Raw genomic sequence first — 10,344 nt, forward strand, 5'->3', positions numbered from 1 at the left:
AAACATATTTATAAATTGTTATTCAGTAAAATTACTTTTTTTGTGTACTGTTCTATGATGTTGAACATATATATATATATATATATATATATATATATATATAGAGACCACCACTGTAATCAGGATACAGAACGGTTCTATCACCCCAAACAACTCTCTTGTGCTGTCCTTTTACAGCCATTCCCTCTCCCATCCCTAAGCCCTGACAACCACTGATCTGTTCCCAGCACTACAGCTTTTTGAGAACATCATATAAATGGAATCATAGACTACATAACTTTTTGAGACTTTTCTTTCACTCAGTATAATGCCTTGAAAGTCATCCAAGGTGTATACATCAATAGTTCGAGCCTTTTTGTTGTTGAAACGTATTCCATTCTACTGACGTTCTGTGGTTTACTTTTCAGCTCATGTGTTTAAGGACATTTGAGTTGTTTCCTATTTGGGTGATTATAAATAGAGCAGCTATAAAACTTTGTGGAGAGGTTTTTATATGAACATAAGTTTGTGTTTCTCTAAGGTAAATACCCAGTAGTGGGATTGGTGGGTCATATGGTAAGTGCATATTTAACTTAAAGAAGAAAAAACTGCCAAACTGTTTTTCAAAGTGACTGTACTAATTTTGTCTTCCTACCAGCTCTGTATGAATGTTCCAGTTCTCTGCATCCTTAACAGCATTTAGTATTGTCAGGATTTTTCAGTCATTCTAATAGGTGTATACTGCTGTCTCATCATGGTTTTAGTTTGTATTTCCCTTACAGCTAATGATATTGAATACTTTTTCATATGCTTGTTAGCCATCCTTATATCCTCTTTGGTGAAGTATCTGTTGAAATCTTTTGTCCATTTTTAAATTGAGTTGTTTGCTTTTGTAATAAGTTTTGAGAGTTCTTTATATATTAAAATTTGTCTCACCTACAATATTTTCTGATGATTAATCTCCAAAGGACAGTGATTCTGATATTGTCTCCCATTATTACTTTTAAAAAAATTCCAGGCTCAATAGAAATGTCCTTCCTACTTGCCAAGCCTGGAATTTGTATGTACATTCTTCATCTTTACCCCTTTTCTTGCTCAGCCTCTATCATGCTTCTTCAATTATGTCTTTTCTTTTTGGTATTTTCAAAACCTCCTTTTGCACAGTCTTTCCTTTAATGTTAAAGTCTTTATATCTAATTTAAAAAGGAAACTAATTTATGACTCCTCCCTAAATTACTGCCTCCTTTTTGTCCCATCACTGCTGTGCCTCTCAAAAAGTATTCTACATTTATTGTCTCCTGCCAAATTTACTTCAGCCCAGACTCTACTTTCATTCCTGTTCTGGAACTTCTCTTAGAACAGTCCCCAGTAGTCCAGCCTGGAGGCATAGTGGTTACATTTGCATGTTCTGCTTTGGTGGTCTGGAGTTCACAGGTTTGGATCCCGAGTGCAGGCCTAGTCCCGCTCGTCATCCATGCTGTGGCAGCATCCCACATAAAATAGAGGAAGATGGGCGCAGATGTTAGTTCAGCAACAGTCTTCCTCAATCAAAAAGAGGAAGACTGGCAACAGATGTTAGCTCAGGGCCAATCTTCCTCACCAAAATAAACCCAAGAACAGTCCCCAATGACCAGCAGCTGCCTCTACTGGGGGCCTCTTTGTGTGCATTTTATCTACCACTCTGCAACACATGACATTTTTACCAACCACTTCTCTCTAGATAATGACAACATCACAAAGAAATCAATCACTGTTACAAGAAAGGGTAAAGTAAATAAATGTCTTTGGAAGTTAGAATCTTTTAATATGCTTTCTGGAAAAAAAGAATTTTTATAGAAAAATTCATGAGGATAAAAGATGCAGAAATGCTTAGAACTTCCCATCCACAAATAATTTACCTGGGTATATTTATATGTGAAAAGCACTTGTATGCATGGTATCTTGTCTGATTTGAATTCTACCATACTGAAGCACATGAATTTGATTGACTAATATAATCTTTCAGTGCTCTATTTCCTGATTTGCAAAGTGGAGATAAAAGTAGTAGCTAACCCCAAGAATTTCTGTAAATATTATGTGAGATGATGAATGTAAACTATTTAGTGGAAGGCCTGAAATTTAGAAAGCCATTAATAATTAAAATAACTAATTGAAAAAACAAAATTTTTTTCCATATTTTTCTAATTCATTTAAAAATGAATTTTAAAGACATAAATCATTCAGCTTGAATTATCTTTTAGTATTCACACCACAACGTATAAAACAAATTTGTGGAGGTTTGGGCAGTCTTTTTCTTTTGATTGTGAAGATATAGACACCGAGCAGACCATCTATCTGCGCCTTTTACTTAATTTGGGTACATCATGTCTCTGTGCCTCTACAGAGAATCTTTAAGCAAGAATCTTTATTTGTAGAGTTTAACCAAGTCACTGGGAACTCTACCTTGTGAATGTACTTGTACTGAGAGAGGAGAGAATCGTGAAGGAGTTCAACCATGACTTCAAATGTTAATTAATGAAAGGATGATACAGAACACCTCTGCTTCATTATCTTTTATTTCTTAAAAATCAGCTCTTGTAACAAATTCTTACACAGGTTCGTGCATATAGTTCAGTTCCCAAGATTTTCTTGGGTCCCTTCATTTTACAAAACACTTTGCATTAACGTCTTAGGGAATTACTGATTTATTCTCTATAAGACAACACACACTAAGGGATGTTCATTTTGCTGTTTTCTTCCGTAGACTTTCTTGCCTAAATAATTCAGTTGAGAGTCTCTTGTGTAAGCCCCGTTGTCTTTGTTTATTTTTATTGTTGAGTATCCATCTATGCTTTTATAATTCCAGTTTCGCAAAAAAGGGAAGGCTATTAATCAAATGCCACTAAAATGGCTCTTTTTTGGACCATCTCTTTCGGCAATAACAAAAAAGTAAATCATGTAAAAGGAATCCATTAGAATCATCATACTTAGGAAATATGTTTATGGCTAATTAGAATAATGTCTCTTGGTAATATCTTGGTTCTCTACTTGAACACACAGTAGAAAATTGCTCAATGTTCCTACTTTTCTTCATCCACTGAAGATGGAACAGTTATTTCAAACCAAATTTTGTGTGCATGTGTAGTATGTGTGGGTGGGTGGGGGGAGGTGGCAAGGTAGCAATCTCCTTTCTTCCTAAAAATATTATATGACATATTTATTTTAAAACTGTTTTTAATAAGTTTGATTTATTCTTAAAAGTTGCATAAGAATCTTTATGATACAGGGTGTCACCTTTGAATAATGTTGAAATATTCAAATTTTAATTTAATAACTTTTAATGTTGGTTTCAAAATTTGAACAATGGAATATGGTTTGTTTTTCAGTGTCTTTGCTGTTTGGTCTATTTTATGCATGCACGTTGTAAAACATTCAAACAATACAGAGTAGATGAAGCCACTGGGTTTCATTATCACATCCATTGGAGGTAACAACATGGCTCTATCTATGTCCACACGCTGAAGTTGATGATCTGTGATATGAACTTACAATTTATCAGCTCCCTGAGATAAGGGAAACTCAAATGGGTGACATTAATTTGAAACTGGATGAGCAAAGTATTTTAACTCAGGGGTGGAGAATCTCAGATCAAACCTTCTCAAAATTTAATGTGTATGCTAATTAACTCATGTCTTAGTCCATTTGGGATGCTATGACAAAAATATCATAGACAGGATGTCTTAAACAACAAACACTTATTTCTCAGAGCTCTGGAGGATGGGAAGTCCAAGATCAAGGCACTCGTAGAAGAGGTGTCTTTTGAGAACCTAATTCTTGGTTCACTGACCTCCAGCTTCTTGTGTCTTCACGTGGCCAGGAGCTCCCTGGGGTCTCTTTTGTAATGACACTAGTCCCACTCATGAGGGATCCACTCTCATGAACTAAACACCTCCCAGGGGCCCCACCTCCTAACACCATCACAGTGTAGGTTAGGATTTTAACATACGAATTTTTGGAGGAAACAAACATTCATTCCATAACGCCTAGGGAATCTCATTAAATGACGTTGTGATTCAATATCTTTGGTGTAGGGCTTGAAATCCTGCATTCCTGACAGGCTTTCAGTTAATGCTGATACTGCTCGCCCTGGAGGCACTGCGGAGCAAATGAGTGTACAGGCACGCCTTGTTTTATTGCACTTTGCTTTATTATGCTTCACAAAGTTGCATTTTTTACAAATTGAAGGTTTGTGACAACCCTATGTTGAGCAAGTCTATTGGTGCCGTTTTTCCAACAGCATTTCCTCACTTTGTGTCTCTGTGTGACATTTTGGTAATTCGTGCAATATTTCAATTTTATTTGTTATAGTGGTCTGTGATCAGTGATCTTTGATGTTACTATTGTAAATGTTTTGGGGAGCCACAAACCACGCCCATATAAGACTGAACTTAATCGATAAATGTTCTGTGTGTTCTGACGGCTCCAGGCGGTCCCTTCCCCCATCTCTCTCTCCTTGGGCTTCTCTATTCCCTGAGACACAACAGTATTGAAATTGGGCTGATTGATAACTCTACAATGGCCTCTAAGTGTCCAAGTGAAAGGAAGAGCCAAATGTCTCTAACTTTAAATCAAAAGCTAGAAACGGTTAAACTTAGTGAGGAAGGCATGTCAAAAGCCAAGACAGGCCAAAAGCTAGGCCTCTTGTACCAGTTAGCCAAGTTGTGAACGCAAAGGAAAAGTTCTTAAAGAGAATTAAAAGTGCTACTCCACTGAACACATGAATGATAAGAAAGCAAAACAGCCCTATTACTGATAAGGAGAAAGTTTTAGGTGTCTGGATAGAAGATCAAACAGCCAAAACATTCCCTTAAGGCAAAGCCTAGTCCAGAGCAAGGCCCTAACTCTCTTCAATCCTGTGAAGGCTGAGAGAGGTGAGGAAGCTGTGGAAGAAAAGTCTGAAGCCAGTAAAGGCTGGTTCATGAGGTTTAAGGAAAGGAACTGTCTCCATAACATAAAAGAGCAAGGTGAGGGCCAACCTCATCGCCTAGTGGTTAAGTTCTGGCACTCCACTTCAGTGGCCCAGGACTCATCAGTTCAGATCCTGGGCGCAGTCTTACATACCACTCATCAAGCCATGCTGTGGCGGCATCCCACATAGAAGAACTAGAATGACCTACAACTAGGATATACAACTATGTACCAGGGCCTTGGGGAGAAAAAAAAAAAAAACAGGGAGATTGGCATAGGTGTTAGCTCAGGGCCAATCTTCCTCACCAAAAAGCATATCTTAAAAAAAAAAGTGCAAGGTGAAGCAGCAAGCACTGATGTAGAAGCTGCAGTGAGTTATCCAGAAGATCCAGCTAAGATAGTTAATGAAGGTGGCTACACTAAACAATAGGTTTTCGATGTAGACAGTCAGCCTTATATTGGAGGAAGATGCCATCTAGGACTTTCATAACTAGAGAGGAGAAGTCAGTGCCTGGATTCAAAGCTTCAAAGAACAGGATGGCTCTCTTGTTAGGGGCTAATACAGCTGGTGACTTGGAACTGAAGTCAATGCTCATTTACCATCCTGAAAACCCTGGGACCCTTAAGAACTATGGTAAATCTATTCTGCCTGTGCTCTACAAATAGAACAACTAAGCCTGGGTGACAGCACATCTTCTGACAACATGGTTTACTGAATATTTTAAGCCCACTGTTGAGAATTCCTGCTCAGAAGAAAGATTCCTTACAAAGTATTACTGCTCATTGACAATGCACCTGGTCACCCAAGTGCTCTGATGGAAATGTACAATGAGATGAATATCGATTTCATACCTGCTAACACAACATATATCTGCAGCCCATGGATCAAGGAGAAATTTTGACTTTGAAGTTGTATTATGTGAGAAATACATTTCATAAGATTATAGCTGCCATAGACAGTGATTCCTCTGATGAGTCAGGGCAGAGTAAATTGAAAACCTTCTGGAAAGGATTCACTATTCTAGATGCCATTAAAAACATTTGTGATTCATGGGAAGAGGTCAAAATATCAACATTAACAGGAGTTTTGAAGAAGTTGATTCCAACCCTCATGGATGACTGTGAGAGGTTCAAGACTTCAGGAGAGGAAGTAACTGCAGGTGTGGTTGAAATAGTGAAAGAACTAGAATTAGAAGTGGAGCCTGAAGATGTGACTGAATTACTACAATCTCATGGTAAAACTTTAATGGGTGGGAGTTGCTTCCTATGGCTGTACAAAGAAAGTGGTTTCTTGAGATGGAAGCTACTCCTGGTGAAGATTCGGTGAAGATTGTTGACATTGCAACAAAGGATTAGAATACTCTATAAACTTAGTTGACAAAACAACAGCAGTGCTTGAGAGGATTAACTCCAATTTTGAAAGAAGTTCTGCTGTGGGTAAAATGCTATCAAACAGCATGGCATGCCACAGAGAAATCGTTCATGGAAAGAGTCAATCAATGCAGCAAACTTCATTGTCGTCTTAATTTAAGAAATTGCTACAGCCACCCCAAACTTCAGCAACCACTGCCCTGATCAGCCAGCAGCCATGAAGACTGAGGCAAGACCCTCCACCAGCAAAAAGATTATGATGCACTGAAGCTCCAGGTGATGGTTAGCATTTTTTAGCAATAAAGTATTTTTTAATTAAGGTATGGACATTGTTTTCTTAGGCATAATACTATTGCACACTTAATAAACTATAGTGTAAACATAACTTTTATATGCACTGGGAAAGCAAAAATTTCACATGACTTGCTTTATTGTAGTATTTGCTTTATTGCCATGGTCCGGAACCAAACCTGCAATATCTCTGAGGTACGCCTGTATACTTTTCTTCCCGAGTCAAGATTGGGTACTATTGACTATTCTTCAATATTCTGCAGTTTCTTATGTGGACGTAAGTCTATCAGGTAATAAGCAGCATAATCTATTACTGATAATGTTTGTTAGTTTTTCTTTTTAATACGTAGAATTTGTGAACTATTCATGGCAGACACTGGGGAGGGAGGTGGTGTGCAGACCTAAGCTTACAATTGTACCAGGATTTCAGCATTGCCCAGCTTTATTTGGATAGAACTTTCCTATTTGATTATGGGTGGGTGTTGCCTATCACAAGATGTCAAACTGATGTGGCTCAAGGCTGCCCCAGAGAAGGAAGCCCAAGGTATCCTGGCTTACATACCAATCTATATCCTCCTCCTTCAGGAAGCACAGGACCTCCTGACCTGATTCGACCCAATTCATATCCAAGGTTATATGACCACCCGATAACCAGACCCCACCTGCACTGAAACCATTTTAATGAATTTTTTTACATGATCTTTCCTTTGTCTTGTAAAGAAATAACTCACATACCTATGGCTTATAAATTTAGCCCTACCTTCAACCCATGTTCGCAGATCTTACTGCCCTTGTGTCCTGCCCCCGTGCTATTCTCTGAATAAAAGAGCACTACTATCAGACCTTGGGAGTCCAAGAAATCTTTCTTTCAACTCCCCAGCTTGCTGAGCCTGCATCATATCTTCTGCTAGCCCATACAGGGATCTTTTTCATCAGCTTGTGAGGTGAAGTTCTGGTAAGTGCCCTTTTCTTCCTTGTGCCTTTCTCTTTTTCAAGGATGCATCTAAATTCACTTATGCATTGGGAACCTTCTCAGACAGCTGTACGGATCCACGTTTTCTGCCCACGGCTACTCTATGGGGCAAACCATGGTGTTCAGCCTGAAGAGAATCAGTACCTTAAGCCTGAGGGTGAAGAAGAATGAATTAATCCATTCCTTCCTAATCCTATCTCTAACGTATAAATTTTACATGCGTGCGGGATCGACCACGTAAGTCATCAGGATAGTGGCCAATCTCCAAGATTCCCGTAGCAGGTTTCTTTTCCTAAGGCTGGATTGGAATCCCTCCCTATGGCTTCTGACCCAACTCTGAACCCGGGAAAGTCCAAGTTGGGGCTCTGGTTCAAGGAAAGTTTCAAACTCTCATCTTTGGTTGAGTATGGGAACCCCTTCTTGGGAGAACGGCTCCAGGACGCAATTGGGCAGAGTGTCCCCGAGACCAGCAGAAAATTCTTCACTGTTTTTCTCTATTCTTTTGTCTCTGGAGCCATTCACCAGACACTTACTACTGCCAGGCATAACAGGGAAGATAGACAAGGGATGCCATGCAGGGGGATGCCACCATCACTCCTTGCTATAGGAACCCCACAGTAGAAACAGCAGGTAAGACACTGCCTTAAGTTCAGGGGGGATTTCAAGGTAATGGACCCTTTTCTTTCACCTCTCTCAAAGTTCTAGTGACCGTTTTGGGCTCCTATGGAGCTTTGCCACCTAGAAACAAAGAAATCTTTAAAGAGCACAGGCTCCACACCTGGGAGACCTCCCGCTCTGGTTTCCAGGTCTGATCACCCTGAGCACCCCAAGTGGGGTGCCCTCTCTTGGCACTTGAGTCTTTGAGTATTTTAGGCACCTACTGAGTTGGTTATGAGGATAGGAGACCTATGGTTTATTCTGTGAACTGTCATGCCAGTGTTGTGTGCTCCGGCACAGGAACTGTTATATGACCCTTATCTTGATAACCCTTGGGAAGAGGCCATGAGGGTGAGGCCTGATCTCTTCTTTTCCTTTCTTTGTCTGTCTCATTCGTCACCTCCTCTGTTGTCACCAAGTCAAGGTTAAGTTCAGGCTGGACCTGAGCAGAGCCTGGACACTCTGTAAAATAGAAAACTTTGAAACTCTTTTGCCAGGGGCTTAACTCTCAATCCCGGCACAGGGAGCCCCAGCCCCCAGCCAGCTCCGGGCCTTTGCCTCCTGCTTCCCTGCCTTGCCTTGTGCTGGCTCAGGGACTAAGTGCCTGGGCTGAGTGGGACTTGACTAAATCTTCTAACTATGTTAACACCCACAGTCGGGCTCTGCACCCTTTCCCAATCCACTGTCAGTTGGACACCAGCTTTACCACCATGGGGAACGCCCCAAGCATCCCCAGAGACTCACTGATTGGGTACATTTTAACTAGTGGGAAACACTATCAATGAGAAGGTTTATGCACCAGAAACTCCCTTTGGGAGAAAACTTGAGGGTTTTCTCTGTGTCTTTAAGATGTAGTTGGGCAGGTAGAGTGATTTATAACGTCATTTGAGTTACAACCGAATTTCTGAGAAATCAAGAACAACTGTCCTTGTAAGACTGGAAAAGCAGCTCTGGAGGCCGTTCAGGTTCCACCCATTTCCCTTATCTCAAAGAGCTTACGAATCCTCTGAGGACTGTGTCGGCCATCACTAATTCCTAAGACTGAAGGAAAAAAAAAGGAAAAAGGGGAAAAAACTGCCATAAGAGCACCCTCACCAAAAGTCCAGCATCTTAAAAATCTTCTCCACAAATATTAGTAAAAAGCCTCAAAACAAAATTTGGATTCATAACTAGAGAGCTTTATATTGCTGTGCCTGGTTCAGGGCAGTAATTTTTAAAACAATAGCCGTGGAAATTCTGTGTATGTATTTTTATATGTATGCTATATATGTGTGATATTTTACTCCAGATGGTATGGCCAAAATCAAGAGCTCTGTTTAATTGGCTTAAAGTAAGCACTTACATAAATTCTAAATGTAGTAGAAATTAACCCAGTGTCTTTCAAGTTAACATGATGGGAATTAATCTTTGGTAAATGAAAGCTTGTTTAAGATTGTCAGTTTGATTGAAATAGGCATGTTGTCAGAGTTGTTGGTATTTGGATATGATGCAGGCATGCAGCCTGCGTTTACTAGTCAAATAAGCTCATGTTGTCTGTTAGAAACTCGTCAGCAAAATAATAGCTATAAATGATGGCTAATTTTGTCTAACATCTCATGAGGTTTTTGTGGGTAATCTGAAAATAATTGTTGGAAACAAATGATTTGGATGGGTAAGAGTTTGTGGGTACAATAATTGTTTCATGGTCTGTACAGTTGAAAAAAAAAGCAGCTTCCAAATTTTTTTGGTAACTTAAAACTTTAGAGTTTTGCCATGTTAAGTTAAATGATAAAAGTATGTTGAGTATCTGGGTCATTGTTCAATCAGATGGAACACTGAAACACTTTTGCTAAATGTACCTAAGTTTATCTACTTTTGGCTTCTTATTGCAGAGAGGCTAAAGGAGGTTTGGTTCTATTAGCAAACATGCCTGTGTCTTATTACTGTGATGTGGCATGCTTCCTAGAAATTATGGAAAGTGTTTAGGATGCTGATATAAACGACAGTTCATAGTTGCTTGGTTTTTTAGTTTTTACTAGGGTCTGTTAAGGATTAAAAATTCTAATTAATATATGTGATTAAAGCTACTGGAAATTAATAAGGAAAACAGCTCTGTATATAAGGAAATTAAAATGAATGTTTTCAGT

At 39.3% G+C, this 10,344-nt stretch overlaps 1 pseudogene; it reads left to right on the top strand.

Annotated features, from left to right (window-relative positions):
• The first annotated feature begins 4,533 nt into the window (after positions 1-4,533).
• On the top strand, positions 4,534-6,557 carry LOC139079842 (tigger transposable element-derived protein 1-like; annotated as a pseudogene).
• Positions 6,558-10,344: the final 3,787 nt, after the last annotated feature.

Source organism: Equus przewalskii, chromosome 27 (assembly GCF_037783145.1).
Source record: "Equus przewalskii isolate Varuska chromosome 27, EquPr2, whole genome shotgun sequence".
In the NCBI taxonomy this organism is placed as follows: domain Eukaryota; kingdom Metazoa; phylum Chordata; class Mammalia; order Perissodactyla; family Equidae; genus Equus; species Equus przewalskii.